Source organism: Loxodonta africana, chromosome 12 (genome assembly GCF_030014295.1).
Source record: "Loxodonta africana isolate mLoxAfr1 chromosome 12, mLoxAfr1.hap2, whole genome shotgun sequence".
NCBI classification, from domain to species: domain Eukaryota; kingdom Metazoa; phylum Chordata; class Mammalia; order Proboscidea; family Elephantidae; genus Loxodonta; species Loxodonta africana.
In genome coordinates, this window is record NC_087353.1 from 97,239,056 (window position 1) to 97,257,740 (window position 18,685).

The 18,685-nt window shown below is 38.1% G+C and overlaps 1 protein-coding gene across 7 annotated transcripts in view; it reads right to left on the reverse strand.

Annotated features, from left to right (window-relative positions):
* The window catches only part of USP42 (ubiquitin specific peptidase 42), a 58,116-nt gene that overhangs the window by 24,111 nt on the left and 15,320 nt on the right, over positions 1-18,685 (reverse strand). The window lies entirely within an intron of this gene.

Sequence of the window (18,685 nt, forward strand, 5' to 3'; positions counted from 1 at the left end):
CCAACAAACCTAAGTATATATTGGCTCCATTTTATAAGAGAGGAAACTGAGGCTCAGAGAAGTAAAAATTTGCTCAATGTCAAATAGTTATTAAGTGGCAGACACAAAATTGGAATCATACGCTTTCTGACTTCAAAGCCTATCCATTTAACAACTCTATACTAGAAAAACATGAACCTTTTCTTACACTACCATTTGCCCCAAATGGGTTAGAAAACTCTCTCTGCACATAACTTTGGCTTTCTGAGTTGCATATTTTTTTTAAAAACAACTTTTAAAAATATAAAATCCACTCTCAGCTCATGGCTAAGTGGTGTTACTGGCCTCTAGTGGACAGAGGCCAGCAATGCTGCTTATTCAGCCTACAAAGCACAGGACAGCCCCAAAGCAAAAATTCTCCAGCCCAAAATGTCAATAGTACTGAGACTGAGAAACTGTCTTAGACTAAGGCCTGCTCAGAGCCTGCCTAATAAAGCAAAAAAAAAAGCCTCAAAAGATCAAACTCTTTTCAATTAACTGTGTCCCAGAATAAAGTTAAAAAATATTTAATAATAACAACAACAAAAAAAAATTCAGCAATCAACAACATAATGTTCATGATGTCTGGCATCCAATTAAAGAATATAAGGCATGAAGACATGCTGGGAAGTATGACTGATAACCAGGAGAAAATAACAAACAGATCCAGAAATGACACAAATAATACACTAAAGACAAAAACATTTAAGAAGACACTATAAATATATTCATCTGTTAAAGGAGGTAGAGAAAAGCAAGAGCATGTTAAGGAAAGGCATGGAAATGGACCCAAATATACTTCTACAGATGAAAAATACAACCTCTGAGATGAAAAATATACCAGATAGGATTAACAAGAGATTAGACATCACAGAAGAAAAGATTAGTGAACCTGAAGACAAGAGAAGTAACAGAAAATATCTATAATGAAACACTGAGAGAAAAAAAAACTAAAAAAATAAGCGTATTAGGAAGCTGTGTGACAGCTTCAAGTTCTCCCTAATATACATGTAATTAGAAAAAAAAAAAATTAGTTTTTTTTAGAGTCCAAGAGTGAAGAGACAGAACAAATATTTCAAGAAATAATGACTAGCAGGCGGGGGCCAAGATGGCTGACTAGGTAGAAGCTACCTCGGATCCCTCTTGCAACAGACTCGGAAGAACAAGTGAATCGACCACATACATGACAATCTACGAGCCCTGACCATCAAACACAGATCGAAAGAGTTGACCTGAGTGACAGAGACTGAGAACGAACAACCACGGAGAAGTAGCGACTACTTTCAGAGACTGGAGCCAGTGTCCCAGTCAGGAAACCTTGGCGCCAGGCTTTGGACTGGGCGCAGGGGAGCTGAGCACGGCATCCTGAGATGGTGCAAACGTGGGGCGCAACCCTAACCCCCTGAACTGACCTCAGGGGAAGCCCAGACAGTGCATACAGGCAGCACAGCGATGCAGCTGACAGGAGGAGAAGTCACCGGGAGGCAGTAACTGGTTTTGGAGCTGGGAGTGCGGCGTCCCAGCTGGGGAACCTTGGCGCTGGGCTTTGGACTGGGAGCAGAGGAACTAACCGCGGCTTCTGAGACAGCGCAAGCACGGGACACGGGCCTGATTCTCGGGGGTGATCTCTATCCAGCCAGTGCACACAGTCAAGGTGCCCCTCGGGAATCTCAGATAAAACAGTCATCCCAAGCAAGATAAGTAACTTTGTCTATATTCCGGGGTGCCACACTCTCCTATTTATCTGAACCCTCCCCTCCCCTTCCCAGGTGGCTTCATTAACACTGGAATTTCCTGAGCCAGAGAGTAAACTGCTCTGCGGTTTTTCGTTCTTTTTTTTTTTTTTTGGTCTTTTACTAACCCATTCTCCTGGCCTGAGAGAAGCAGCTACAAAAAACTCAGGGACCAAAAACCCTTCCCTAATTGGACTAACAGCACAGAACCAGCTCCAGCCAAGCATATGTGACCCACAGTCTTGAGGTTTCATCCCCGCAGGGTACAACGTGGCTATTATAATACAAAGGCATTTCTGATAGGGATCTGACTGTAATTGTTTTAGCAGATTACTGGAAAGACAAGTTTCCCAGGTCTGATACCTCTGCATATTCAACAGAGCCCTCACTGACCCACAACAGGGAACTGAGGGCTGAAGCTCCCCCCAGACCACCTAGCCTCCTGCCTTAGGGGTCTAAGGAGGGTGACACCTACCAATCTATAGAGGTACTTGCATTGGGGGCCTAAGGTACAGCTGCAGAGCCCACCCACCAAAGTGCTTTAGGAATAGAGACACACCTACCTCACTGGCACTTGGGGGAAGCCTGTCAGCATCCTGCCCCCACTGGTGTGTGAACCCCTGCTGCTACCAGAATCTGGTGCACACAACTATCACCACTACTTCTCTAGGTGGATAGGTGACAGTCTGCACCACACACTTGATGACCCAAAATCAGATTCTACTCAAGAATAGTGAATGGACTCAGGCTTATATATCTGGTAACAACCCAAACCAGCTGGTAATAGGACATAAGTGATTCAAGGGCTACAACAATCAAGATAGCGCAATCTAGTAGCCCATCTATGTATATTGAAAGAAAACAAAACAAGATAAGACTCAGTGCGCAAATATAGAATAAATCACTACAATATCTTAGTGATGGCTCGGAGACACCAGTCGGTGTCAAACCACATAAAGAAGCGGACCATGATTGCTTCTACAACTCCCCAAACTAAAGAATCAAAATCTTTCCCAAATCAAGATACAATTCTGGAATTGCCAGATGCAGAATATAAAAAACTAATTTACAGAATGCTTCAAGACATCAGGGATGACCTCAGAAATGAAATTAGGCAATCTACAGAAAAAGCCAAGGAACACACTGATAAAGCAGTTGAAGAACTCAAAAAGATTATTCAAGAACATAGTGGAAAAATTAATAAGTTGCAAGAATCCATAGAGAGACAGCATTCAGAAATCCAAAAGATTAACAATAAAATTACAGAATTAGACAACGCAATAGAAAGTCAGAGGAGCAGGCTCGAGCAATTGGAATGCAGAGTGGGAGATCTGGAGGACCAGGGAATTGACACCAATATAGCTGGAAAAAAATCAGATAAAAGAATTTAAAAAAATGAAGAAACCCTAAGAATCATGTGGGACTCTATTAAGAATAACTTGCGTATGACTGGAGTCCCAGAACAAGGAGGGATAACAGAAAGCACAGAGAAAATAGTTGAAGATCTGTTGGCAGAAAACTTCCCTGACATCATGAAAGACGAAGGGATATCTATCCAAGATGCTCATCGAACCCCATTTAAGACTGATCCAAAAAGAAAATCACCAAGACATATTATCATCAAACTTGCCAAAACCAAAGATAAAGAAAAAATTTTAAAAGCAGCCAGGGATAAAAGAAAGGTCTCCTACAAAGAAGAATCAATAAGAATAAGTTCAGACTACTCGGCAGAAACCATGCAGTCAAGAAGACAATGGGATGACATATATAGAGCACTGAAGGAGAAAAACTGCCAGCCAAGGATCATATATCCAGCAAAACTCTCTCTAAAATATGAAGGAGAAATTAAAACATTTACAGATAAACACAAGCTTAGACAATTTGCAAAAACCAAACCAAAGCTACAAGAAATACTAAACGAAATTGTTTGGTCAGAAAGCCAATAACATCAGATACCAGCTCAACACAAGGTCACAGAACAGAACATCCTGACACCAACTCAAATAGGGAAATCACAAAAACAAATTAAGATTAATTTTAAAAAGAAAAAAAACGCTCAAAACAGGGAATCATTAAAGTCATTATGTAATAAGATCACAATAATCAAAAAGAGGGATTAAATACAGGTGGCATAGAACTGCCATATGGAGAGAGATACAAGGCGATATAGGACAATACAAGTTAGGTTTTTACTTAGAAAAAGAGAGGTAAATATTAAGGTAACCACAAAGAGGTATAACAACTCCATAACTCAAAATAAAAACCAAGAAAAACATAATGACTCAGCAAACATAAAGTCAAATGCTATGAAAATGAGGAACACACAATTTACAAAGAAAAACATCTCAGCACAAAAAAAGTAACTGGAAAAATGAAATTGTCAACAACACACATAAAAAGGCATCAAAATGACAGCACTAAACACATACTTATCTATAATTATGCTGAATGTAAATGGACTAAATGCACCAATAAAGAGACAGAGAGTCTCGGACTGGATAAAGAAACACGATCCGTCTATATGCTGCTTACAAGACACACCTTAGACTTAGAGACACACCTTAGACTTACAGACACGAAGAACCTAAAACTCAAAGGATAGAAAAAAATATATCAAGGAAACAATAAGCAAAAAAGAGCAGGAGTAGCAATATTAATTTCTGACAAAACAGACTTTAAAGTTAAATCCACTACAAAGGATAAAGAAAGATACTACATAATGATTAAAGGGACAATTGACCAGGAAGATATAACCATATTAAATATTTACGTACCTAATGACAGGGCTGCAAGATACACAAAACAAACTTTAACAGAACTGAAAAGTGAGGTAGACACCTCCACAATTATAGTAGGAGACTTCAACACACCACTTTCAGAGGAGGACAGGACATCCAGTAAGAAGCTCAATAGAGACACGGAAGACCTAATTGCTACAATCAACCAACTTGACCTCATTGACTTATACAGAACACTCCACCCAACTGCTGCAAAACATACTTTTTTTTCTAGTGCATATGGAACATTCTCCAGAATAGACCACATATTAGGTCATAAAACAAACCTTTGCAGAATCCAAAACATCGAAATATTACAAAGCATCTTCTCAGGCCACAAGGCCATAAAAGTGGAAAGCAATAACAGAAAAATTAGGGAAAAGAAATCAAATACTTGGAAAATGAACAATACCCTCCTGAAAAAAGGCTGGGTTATAGAAGACATTAAGGAGGGAATAAAGAAATTCATAGAATGCAACGAGAATGAAAACACTTCCTATCAAAACCTCTGGGACACAGCAAAAGCAGTACTCAGAGGTCAATTTATACTGATACATGCACATATACAAAAAGAAGAAAGAGCCAAAATCAGAGAACTGTCCCTACAACTTGAACAAATAGAAAGTGAGCAACAAAAGAATCCATCAGGCACCAGAAGAAAACAAATAATAAAAATTAGAGCTGAACTAAATGAATTAGAGAACAGGAAAACAATTGAAAGAATTAACAAAGCCAAAACCTGGTTCTTTGAAAAAATTAACAAAATTGATAAACCATTGACTAGACTGACTAAAGAAATACAGGAAAGGAAACAAACAACCCAAATAAGAAACGAGATGGGCCACATCACAACAGACCCAACTGAAATTAAAAGAATCATATCAGATTATTACGAAAAATTGTACTCTAACAAATGTGCAAACCTGGAGGAAATGGATGAATTCCTAGAAAAACACTACCTACCTAAACTAACACAATCAGAAGTAGAACAACTAAATAGACCCATAACAAAAAGAGATTGAAATGGTAATCAAAAAACTCCCAACAAAAAAAAACCCTGGCCCGGATGGCTATACTGCAGAGTTCTACCAAACTTTCAGAGAAGAGTTAATACCACTACTACTAAAGGTATTTCAAAGCATAGAAAATGACGGAATACTACCTAACTCATTCTATGAAGCCACCATATCCCTGATACCAAAACCAGGTAAAGACATCACAAAAAAAGAAAATTACAGACCTATATCCCTCATGAACATAGATGCAAAAATCCTCAACAAAATTCTAGCCAATAGAATTCAACAACATATCAAAAAAATAATCCACCACGACCAAGTGGGATTTATACGAGGTATGCAAGGCTGGTTTAATATTAGAAAAACCATTCATGTAATCCACCATATAAATAAAACAAAACACAAAAACCACATGATCTTATCAATTGATGCAGAAAAGGCATTTGACAAAGTTCAACATCCATTCATGATAAAAACTCTCAGCAAAATAGGAATTGAAAGAAAATCCCTCAACATAATAAAGGGCATCTTATACAAAGCCAACAGCCAACATCCCTCTAAATGGAGAGAGCCTGAAAGCATTTCCCTTGAGAACGGGAACCAGACAAGGATGCCCTTTATCACTGCTCTTATTCAACATTGTGCTAGAGGTCCTAGCCAGAGCAATGAGGCTAGACAAAGAAATAAAGGGCATCCGGATTGGCAAGGAGGAAGTAAAATTATCTCTATTTGCAGATGACATGATCTTATACACAGAAAACCCTAAGGAATCCTCCAGAAAACTACTGAAACTAATAGAAGAGTTTGGCAGAGTCTCAGGTTATAAGATAAACATACAAAAATCACTTGGATTCCTCTACATCAACAAAAAGAACATTGAAGAGGGAATCACCAAATCAATACCATTCACAGTAGCACCCAAGAAGATAAAATACTTAGGAATAAATCTTACCAAAGATGTAAAAGGCCTATACAAAGAAAACTACAAAGTACTACTGCAAGAAACTAAAAAAGACATACCTAAGTGGAAAAACATACCTTGCTCATGGATAGGAAGACTCAACATAGAAAAAATGTCTATTCTACCAAAAGCCATCTATACATACAATGCACTTCCGATCCAAACTCCAATGTCATTTTTTAATGCGATGGAGAAACAAATCACCAACTTCATATGGAAGGGAAAGAAGCCTCGGATAAGTAAAGCATTACTGAAAAAGAAAAAGAAAGTGGGAGGCCTCACTCTACCTGATTTTAGAACCTATTAACAGCCACAGTAGTCAAAACAGCCTGGTACTGGTACAACAGGCACATAGACCAGTGGAACAGAATTGAGAACCCAGATATAAATCCATCCACATATGAACAGCTGATATTTGACAAAGGCCCAGAGTCAGTTAATTGGGGAAAAGATAAGTCTTTTTAACAAATGGTACTGGCACAACTGGATATCCATCTGCAAAAAAATGAAACAGGACCCATACCTCACACCATGCACAAAAACTAACTCCAAGTGGATCAAAGACCTAAACATAAAGACTAAAATGATAAAGATCATGGAAGAAAAAATAGGGACAACGTTACGAGCCCTAATTCAAGACATAAACAGAATACAAAATGTTACCAAAAATGACAAAGAGAAACCAGATAACTGGGAGCTCCTAAAAATCAAACACCTATGCTCATCTAAAGACTTCACCAAAAGAGTAAAAAGACCACCTACAGATTGGGAAAAAATTTTCAGCTATGACATCTCCGACCAGCATCTGATCTCTAAAATCTATATGATTCTGTTAAAACTCAACCACAAAAAGACAAAGAACCCAATCAAGAAGTGGGCAAAGGATATGAACACACACTTCATTAAAGAAGATACTCAGGCAGCTAACAGATACATGAGAAAATGCTCTCGATCATTAGCCATTAGAAAAATGCAAATTAAAACTATGATGAGATTCCATCTCACTCCAACAAGGCTGGCATTAATCCAAAAACCACAAACTAATAAATGTTGGAGGGGCTGCGGAGAGATTGGAACTCTTATACACTGCTGGTGGGAATGTAAAACGGTACAACCACTTTGGAAATCTATCCGGCGTTTTCTTAAAAAGTTAGAAATAGAACTACCATACAACCCAGAAATCCCACTCCTTGGAATATACCCTAAAGAAATAAGAGCCTTCACACAAGCAGATATATGCACACCCACGTTTACTGCAGCTCTGTTTACAATAGCAAAAAGCTGGAAGCAACCAAGGTGTCCATCAACAGATGAATGGTTAAATAAATTGTGGTATATTCACACAATGGAACACTACGCATCGATAAAGAACAGTGAGGAATCTGTGAAACATTTCATAACATGGAGGAACCTGGAAGGCATTATGCTGAGCGAAATTACTCAGAGGCAAAAGGACAAATATAGTATAAGACCACTATTATAAGAACTTGTGAAATAGTATAAAATGAGAAGAACACATACTTTTGCGGTTACGAGAGGGGGAGGGAGAGAGGGTTGGAGAGGGTTATTTACTGATTAGTAAGTAGATAAGAACTACTTTAGGTGAAGGGAAGGACAATACTTAATACACAGAAGGTCAGCTCAAATGGACTGGACCAAAAGCAAAGAAGTTTCCGGGATAAACTGAATGCTTCAAAGGTCAGCAGAGCAAGGGCGGGGATTTGGGGAACTTCTAAGTCAACTGGCAAAATAATAGTATTATGAAAACATTCTGCATCCCACTTTGAAATGTGGCGTCTGGTGTCTTAAATGCTAACAAGCGGCCATCTAGATGCATCAATGGGTCTCAACCCACCTGGATCAAAGGAGAATGAAGAACAAGAACACCAAGGTTACATGACAACTATGAGACCAAAAGACAGAAAGGGTCACATGAACCAGAGTCTTACATCATCCTGAGACCAGAAGAACTAGATGGTGCCTGGCCACAACCGATGACTGCCCTGACAGGGAGCACAACAGAGAACCCTTGAGGGAGCAGGAGATCAGTTGGATGCAGACCCCAAATTCTCATAAAAAGACCAGACTTAATGGTCTCACTGAGACTAGAGGAATCCCAGCGGTCATGGCCCCCAAACCTTCTGTTGGCCCAGGACAGGAACCATTCCCGAAGACTACTCATCAGACATGGAAGGGACTGGACAATGGGTTGGAGAGAGATGATGATGAAGAGTGAGCTACTTGTATCAGATGGACACTTGAGACTGTGTTGGCATCTCCTGTCTGGAGGAGAGATAGGAGGGTAGAGAGGGTTAGAAACTGGCAAAATTGTCACAAAAGGATAGACTGGAAGAGCTGACTCATTAGCGGGACAGTAAGTAGGAGTATGGAGTAAGGTGTAAAAAAAAAAAGTGTATATAAGCTTATATGGGACAGACTGACTAGATTCGTAAACGTTCACTTAAAGCTCAATAAAAATTATTTAAGAAAAAATAATAATGATTGCCTTTGAAGGAGTAGCACAAAGGAGTTTTGCTGCAGTGATGACCAGTTTTGTATTCTGACTGAGGTAGCAATTACATAAATCCATACACGTTAAAATTCATAGAACTGTATATCAAAAAAGTTAATTTTATTGTATGTTAGTTTAAAAAGGAAATGGTTTAAAAATTACTGAAACTCATCCAAATTTGAAGCAAAGAGTAAATCTGTGGATTTACGCAACAAACCCCAAACAGAAGAAATATGAAGGAATCTACACAAAGGACCACTCAGTCAAACTGCTTAAAAACAGTGATAAAAAGAAAATCTTAAAAACACTTAGGAAAAAAAGGAAACATTACGTATAGAGGAACAAATGTAAACCTGACAACATACTTCTCTTCAGAAACAACACAAATCAGAAGACACTAGAGTAACACCTTTTAAGTACTAAAAAAAATGCTGGCAACATCGAATTCCACAAAACATACACTCTATAAAAACAACTTTCAAAAAAAAGATGAAATGTCCACCTCTGGGAAGATGGAGAAAGAGGTACTTCCCCTATTCTCCCACTAAATACAACTAAAACCGTGGACGTTATATATAAAACAAACATAAGAAGGCTGTGAAACGTGGAGAGGAAAAAGGCAGAGAAGCTAGGGACCTCAAGTGCCCAAGGAATGATATAATGGTGAGTTCCCTCGGTTTTCTTTGTGCTTCATATATTCTAGACTTAAAGCTGAAGAAGCCAGCAACTTGGAAATGCCATCAGGTACCAGCAAAAAAAAACCCTCAATGAAAGCCTGCTTTCTCTCGCCAAAGGGCCAGGAAAGGGGCAGGATCAGGAAGCAAAAGACCAGGATGGGAGGAAAGAGAAGACAAGATAGAAAACTTTTAGAAAATCACCACTCCAGTCTTCCCAAACACCACAGAAAGATTGTGGCCCTGCTCATGTCACCAAAGGCTGGTGAGGAGTCTCGACTTCCACTCACCAGACAGTAACATGGTACTCCAGCCCACTGACTAGGGAAGTGTTAGCAAAGGCTGTTTAGAAGCTGGGACCTTCATCCACACCAGGCAGTAACAATCCCCACCACCACCACCACACCCATGGTATCAGTGAAAATTACATTAGGAACCTGAATTTCCACTCCCACCTGGTAGTAAAGAGGCATCCCTCCAAATACCCACTGGGTAGTGTCGGAGTCAGGACTTTTGCCACTGCCCTGTGATAATGAGGCCACGTCCACTGCAGCGTCAGTGGAGACCACATGGTAAACAGGAACCTCTATCTCCACCAGCAATAATGAGGAGCCCCTACGTCCACTTCAGCTGCCAATGGAGTCTGAATGGGGAAGCCAGACTTCTACCCTCTACCTGGCAGTAATGAGGGGCACATCACTTCTACAGTGGTGTCAGAGAAAGCCAGATAAAACAGAGCTGAAATAGGATCCAGTGTCTCCTAACATAATATGATAATGTCTAGGTTTCAACAGAAAATCACTCTTCATACCAAGGACCACGAAGATCTCACACTGAATGGAAAAAGGCAATGAACAGATGCCAACACAGAGATGACAGCAATGTTACACTTATCTGACAAAGACTGTAAAGTAACCATGATACAAATGCTTCACCAAGCAATGACAAACACACTTGAAACAAATGAAAAAAAAGCCTCAAAAAAAGAAAATCTCAGCAAAGAAACAGAAGATATAAAGAAGAACCAAATAAAAACTTTAGAACTAAAAAATAAATAATTGAAATAAACATAAGAATGGAAGGGACAGAGAAAAAAAAAATGGTAAACATGAAGACGGATAATAGAAATTACCCAATCTGAAAAAAACAGAGATAAGAGAGACTGGGGTAAAAAAAAAAAAAAAAAAGAAAGAGCTTCAGGGACCTGTGCGACTGTAATAGAAGGTGTAAAATATATGTCGTTGAATTCTTAGGAGAGGAAAAAGAGGGCGGGGCTTATAAAGTATTACAAAAAACAAAGGCTGAAAACTTCTCAAATTCGGCAAATGACTTTATAAACCTCAGATTCCAGAAGTTGAGCAAACCCCAACAAGAATAAACCCAAAGAAATCTATGCCAAGACACATCATAATTCAACTTCTGAAAATTAAAGATATAGACAAAATCTTGAAAGCAGCGAGAAAAACGCCACCTTACCTGTAAGAGAAAAACAATTGAAATGACAGCAGATTTCACATCAAAAACCATGGGGCCAGAGGAAGTGGCACAATATTTTTCAAGTGCCGAAATAAAAGAACTGCCAACCCAGAATCCTACACCCAATGAAAATATCCTTCAGGAATGAAGGTGAACTCGAGACATTCTCAGATGAAGGAAAATTATGAGACTTTGTCACCAGCAGAATTACCCTAAAAGAATGACTAAAGGAAGTTCTCTAAACAAAAAGGAAATGATAAAAGAAGGATCTCTGGAACATCAGAAGGAAGAAAATGCACGCAAATCAAAAAAAAAAAAAAAGGGTAAATACAATCCTTTCAAGTTTTTAAATTATATATGACAACGGAAACAAAAATGGTAACACTACACTGTCTAATGTATGTAGGGAAAATATTTAAAACAATTAGAAAAAAAAAGTGAAGGAGCATAAAGAAAGGTAAGGTTTCTACACTTTACTTGAACTGTTAAAGGACAACACCAGTAGACTGTGATAAGTTATATATAATAATTAGAACCACCACTAAAAAAGCTATACAAAGAGATACATGCAAAAACACTGTGCTCATTGCTGTCCAGTCGATTCCAACCCATAGCGACCCTGAGGGCACAGCAGAATTGCCCCCACAAGGCTTTCAAGGAGTGGCTTGGTAGATTCAAACTGCTGACCTTTTGGTTAGCAGCCGAGCTCTTAACCACTACGTCACAAGGGCTCCAAAAAGACTACAGATAAATCAAAATAAAATTAAAAAAAATATTCAATCCACAAGAAGGGAGGGACAAGATAACAGAGAAATAAAAAAACAAAAAATATAAAACGACAGACGTAAGCCCTAACATCAATAATCACCTTAAATGTAAATATTCTAAAAATACCAATTAAAAGACACGGATCTGCAAAGCAGATTAAAAACATGACCCAAGTACATTAACTATAAGAAACACACTTCAAAAAATAGTAGAAAAAAAAAATCAATTTCACAAAAAAGACCAGACTTACTGGTCTGACAGAGACTAGAGGAACCTCCAAGACTATGCACAGCTCTGAACTGGAACTGAAGCCACTCCCAGAGGCCACCTTTCAGCCAAATCATAGACAGGACAATAAAACAAACAATTAACACCCAAGAGGATAGTGTTCTTTAGAATAATCAGTTATATGGGACCGACAGGGTAACATTTGCCCAAAAGCAAAGATGGGAAGGCAGGAAGGGACAATCAGGACAAAAGGAAATGAGGAACCTAGGATGTAAATGGAGAGCATGCTAATAACACATTGTGGGGAATGAAGCCAATGTTATATAACACTTTATATACAAACTACTGGATGGGAAACTAATCTGTTCTGTAAACTTTCACAAATGCATAATTTAAAAAAAAGAAAAAGAAACTCTTAAAATATGACAATGCAGGCAGGCTGAAAGTAAAAGGATGGAAAAAAGATACATTATGCAAACATTAATCAAAAGAGAGGAGGAGTGACTATATTAATATCAGATAAAGTAGGCTTCAGAGCTAAGAAAGTACCAGAGACAGAGAGGGATATCATATAATGATAAAAGGATCAACGCATCAAGAAACACAACAATCCTAAATGTGTTTGTACCCAACAAAAGAGCTGCAAAATACGTGAATCAAACACTGATAGAACTGAAAAGACAAACAAATCCACGATTATAGTTGGAGACTTCAACATACTTCTCTCAATGACTGAACAATTAGAAAATCACCAAAGACACAGAAGTCAACAATTACAATCAACCAACAGAGTCCAGTGAACGTTTATAGGACATTTCACAGAATGAAAGCATAACATGTATTCGTTTTAAAATGTCCACAAAACACATACCAAAATAACCCATCTGGGCCATAAAACATCCTTCGAAAATGTAAGAATTAAAGAGTGTGTTCTCTGACCACAATGGAATCAAACTAGAAATCAGTTAAGAGAAAGGTAGCAAGAAAATCTTCAAATACTTGGAAATTAAACAACACACCTCTAAATAACACATGGCTCAAAAAGGAAGTCTCAAGGGAAGTTTAAAACTACACGGAACCAAATGAAAATACAACATACCGAAAAATTTGGTATGTAGCTAAGTAGTGCTGAGAGAGAAATTTATAAAACCAACTATATACATTAAAAAAGAAAAAAGTCTCAAATCAATAATCTAAGCTCCTACCTTAAGAAACCAGAAAAAGAGCAAAATAAACCCAAAGCAAGCAGATGGAAGGAGAGTGAAGAGAGTAGAAATCAATAAAATTGAAAACAGAAAAACAGAGAAAATCAATGAAACAAAAAGCTAATTTGGAAAGATCAATAAAATTGACAAACTTCTAGTAAGACTAATAAAGGAAAAACAAAAACAGAAAACACAAATTACCAGCATCCAGAATGAAACATGGGATATCACTACAGTCCCTACAGACATCAAAAGCATAATAAGAGAATACTACAAATAGCTCTACATACATAAATTTTACAACGTAGAAAAAATAGGCCAATTCCTTAAAAAAAAAAAAAAAACAAAACCACACTAATACAACTTAAAAAAAAAAAAAGGGTTTTTTACCTAATAAAAAATCAATAATCTGAATAACTCTATACCTATTAAATACTAGTGGCATAGCTTCCAGCATGACAGCAACACACACCCCCACAATACAACAAACAACCTTGCTTGCTGGAAGTGAAGAGGACGTGAAGCACTTACTGATGAAGATCAAAGATCACAGCCTTCAGTATGGATTACACCTCAACATAAAGAAAACAAAAATCCTCAAAACTGGACCAATAAGCAACATCATGATAAACGGAGAAAAGGCTGAAGCTGTCAAGGATTTCATTTTACTTGGATCCACAATCAACACCCATGGAAGCAGCAGTCAAGAAATCAGAAGCCGCACTGCACTGGGCAATCAGCTGCAAAAGACCTTTTTAAATTGTTGAAAAGCAAAGATGTCACCTTGAGGACTAAGGTATGCCTGCCTCAAGCCATGCTGTTTTCAATACCCTCATATGCATGTGAAAGCTGGACAATGAATATGGAAGACCTAAGAAGAACCGACGTCTTTAAATTGTGGTGTCAGCAAAGAATATTGAATATACCATGGACTGCCAAAAGAACGAACAAATCTGTCTTGGAAGAAGTACGACCAGAATGTTCTGAGAAGCAAGGATGGTGAGACTACGTCACACATTCTTTGGACATGTTATCAGGAGAGATCAGTCCCTGGAGGACATCATGCTTGGCAGAGTAGACAGTCAGCAAAAAAGAGGAAAACCCTCAACGAGATGGACTGGCACAGTGGCTGCAACAATGGGGTTGAGCACAGCAACAATTGTGAGAATGGCGCAGGACCAGGCAGTGTTTTATTCTGTTGACACAGGGTCTCTTTGAGTCAAAACTGACTCAATGGCACCTAACAACAACATACCTATTAAGGAAATTGAGTTTGTAATTTAAAAACTAAAAAAAAAAAAAAGAGAAATCTCCAGACCCAGATGTTTAAGAATTCTACTAAATGTTTAAAGAAGAATTAACACTAATTCTACACAATCTCTTTCAGAAAACAGCACATCCCAATTCATTTTATGAAACTAATATTACCCTGATACCCAAACAGTAGAAAAAAAGGAAATTACAGACCAATATTGCTCATGAATATAGATATAAAAATCCTTAACAGAATATTACCAAATAGAATTCAGCAATATGTAAAAAGAATTACACATCATGACCAAGTAAGGTTTATTCCAGGGATACAAAGGAGCTCAATATTGGAAAATCAACCAATGTAATCCATCATATTGACAGGCTAAAGAAGAAAAACCAATGATCATATCAGTTTGATGCAGAAACACGGCTTAACAAAACTCAACACTCATTCATAATAACAACTCTTAGAAAAATAAGAATAGAGGCCAACTTCCTTAACTTGATAAAGAGCATCTACTATAAAAGCTACAGCTAACATCATATTTAATGGTAAAAGACTGAATGCTCTTTCCCTAAGCTCAGAAGCAAGGCAAGGATGTTCACTCTTACCAATCTTATTCAACATAGTGCTAGAAGTTCTGGCCAGAGCAATACGGCAAGAAAATAAAATACAAGGCATACAAATCAATAAGGAATAAAGAAAACTGTCCCTATTTGCACATGGCACAATTGTCTACATAGAAAATTCAAAGGAATCTACAAAAAAATCCTAGAATAAGTGAGTTCAGCAAGGTAACAAGATTCAAGACCAACATGTAAAAATCAATTAACTCTATAATAGCAATAAGCTCATGGACACAAAAATTGAAAATATAACATCACTTAAAATCACTAAAGAAAAAAAATTCTTAGGTGTAAATCTGACAAAACATGTACAGGATTTATATGCTGAAAACTAACTAAACCATACTAATAAAAGACCAAAATAAACAGAAAGACATACCACGTTTATGAATGGAAAACGTCAACACGGTAAAGACATCAATTCTCCCCAAATGGAGCTACAGGTTTAATGCAATTCCTATGAAAATCCCAGCTAGATTTTTTTGTAGATATAGATTATTCTAAAACTTATATGAAAAAACAAAGGAGCCAAAAGAGCTAAAGCTACTTTGAAAAAAGAATTAAGTGGGAGGAATCATTCCCTCAGATATCAAGACATATTACGTACTTACAGCAAGGCTATGTGGTACTGGTGGAGGGATCGACACACACAATAATACAAAAGAATAGAAAACCTACAAATAGACCCATATAAATATGCCCAACTGATTTTTTATAAAGATGCAAAAGCAATTCAATGGAAGAAAGACAGCCTTTTCAACAAACGCTGCCGGAGCAAATGGATATTCACAGGCAAAAAATTAACCTCAAATTAAACCTCACACTTTATACAAAAATTAACCAAAAACAGATCAGGGATTAAATGTAAAAACTCTAAAACTTTTAGGAAAAAACAAACATAAAAGAAAATTCAGGATCTAGGACTAGGCAAAGAATCTTAGATTTGACACTAAAAGTACAATTCATAAAAGGAAAAACTGATAAATTAGATTTCATCAAAGTTAGAAACTTTTGCTCTGTGAAAGACCCTGTTAAGGGGATTAAAAGACAAGTCCTAGACTGGGAGAAAATACTTGCAAACCACATAACTGACACAAGCCTAGTACCTAGACTATATAAAGAACTCTAAAACTCAACTGTACAACAAGGACTGCAATAGAAAATGGGCAAAAGACATAAAAGAGGATGTATGAATGGCAAATAAGCTCATGAAAAGATGTTCAACACCTTTAGGCATCAAGGAAATGCAAATTAAACCCACTAGGAGATACCACGACATACCTATCAGAACAGCTAAAATGAAACAACAGTGACAACACCAAAGCTGGCAAGGATGCAAACAAACTGGAACTCTCATCCATTGCTGGTGGGAACGTAAAATGGTACAGCCACTCTGGAAAATAGTTTGGCTGATTCTATGAAGCTAAACCAGCAACTACCATATGCCCAGCAATTGTACCCCACAGAAAGGAGGACTTGTGTTCACATAAAAACCTGTACACTAATGTTTATAGCAGCTCTATTCATAATATTCAAAAACTAGAAAACAGATCCCCCATGTGTCTGTCAGTCTGTCATACTGTGGGGGCTTGCGTGTTGCTGTGATGCTGGAAGCTATGCCACCAGTATTGGTATCAGCAGGGTCACCCATGGAGGACAGGTTTCAGCTGAGCTTCCAGACTAAGACAGACTAGGAAGAAGGACCCAGCAGTCTACTTCTGAAAAGTATTAGCCAGTGAAAACTTTATGAATAGCAGCGGAACACTGTCTGATACAGTGCTGGAAGGTGAGATCCCCCCAGGTTGGAAGGCACTCAAAAGATGACTGGGGGAAGAGCTGCCTCCTCAAAGTAGAGTCGACCTTAATGACGTGGATGGAGTAAAGCTTACAGGATCTTCATTTGCTGAAGTGGCACGACTCAAAATGAGATGCAGCAGCTGCAAACATCCATTAATAATTGGAACCTGGAACGTACGAAGTATGAATCTAGGAAAATTGGAAATGGTCAAAAATGAAATGGAACGCATAAACATCGATATCCTACGCATTAGCGAGCTGAAATGGACGGGTATTGGCCATTTTGAATTGGACAATCATATAGTCTACTAAGCTGGGAATGACAACTTCAAGAGGAATGGTGTTGCATTCATCATCAAAAAGAACATTTCAAGATCTATCCTGAAGTACAACGCTGTCAGTGATAGGATAATATCCATATGCATACAAGGAAGACCACTTAATACGACTATTATTCAAATTTATGTACCCACCACTAGGGCCAAATATGAAAAAAGAGAAGATTTTTATCAGCTGCTGCAGTCTGAAATTGTTCAAACATGCAATCAAGATGCATTGATAATTACTGGTGATTGGAATGTCAAAGTTGGAAACAAAGAAGAAGGACTGGTAGTTGGAAAATACAGCCTTGGTGATAGAAACAATGCCGGAGAGCGAATGATAGAATTTTGCAAGACCAATGACTTCTTCATTGCAAATACCTTCTTTCACCAACAGATAGAACACACAGAAATCAAACTGACTACATCTGTGGAAAAAGATGATAGAAAAACTCAGTATCATCAGTCAGGACAAGGCCAGGGGCCGACTGTGGAACAGACCATCAATTGCTCATATGCAAGATCAAGCTGAAACTGAAGAAAATCAGAGCAAGTCCACGACAGCCAAAATATGACCCTGAGTATATCCCATCTGAATTTAGAGACCACCTGAAGAACAGATTTGATGCACTGAACACTAGTGACCGAAGACCAGACGAGTTGTGGAATGACATCGAGGACATCATCCATGAAGAAAGCAAGAGGTCACTGAAAAGACAGGAAAGAAAGATCAAGATGGATGTCAGAGGAGACTCTGAAACTTGCTCTCAAACGTCGAACAGCTAAAGCAAAAGGAAGAATTGATTAAGTAAAAGAACTGAACAGAAGATTTCAAAGGACCGCTCAAGAAGGCAAAGTAAAGTATTATAATGACATGTGCAAAGAGCTGGAGATGGAAAACCAAAAGGGAAGGACACACTCGGTGTTTCTCAATCCGAAAGAACTGAAGAAAACATTCAAGCCTCGAGTTGCAATAGTGAAGGATTGTATGGGGATAATGTTAAACGACACAGGATGCATCAAAAGAAGATGGAAGGAATACACAGAGTCATTACACCAAAAAGAATCAGTTGATGTTCAACCATTTCAAGAGGCGGCATATGCTCAGGAACCAAGGGTACTGAAGGAAGAAGTCCAAGCTGCTCTGAAGGCACTGGCGAAAAACAAGGCTCCAGGAATTGATGGAATATCAATTGAGATGTTTCAACAAACAGATGCAGCGCTGGAGGTGCTCACTCGTCCTTGCCAAGAAATATGGAAGACAGCTTCCTGGCCAACTGACTGGAAGAGATCCATATTTATGCCTATTCCCAAGAAAG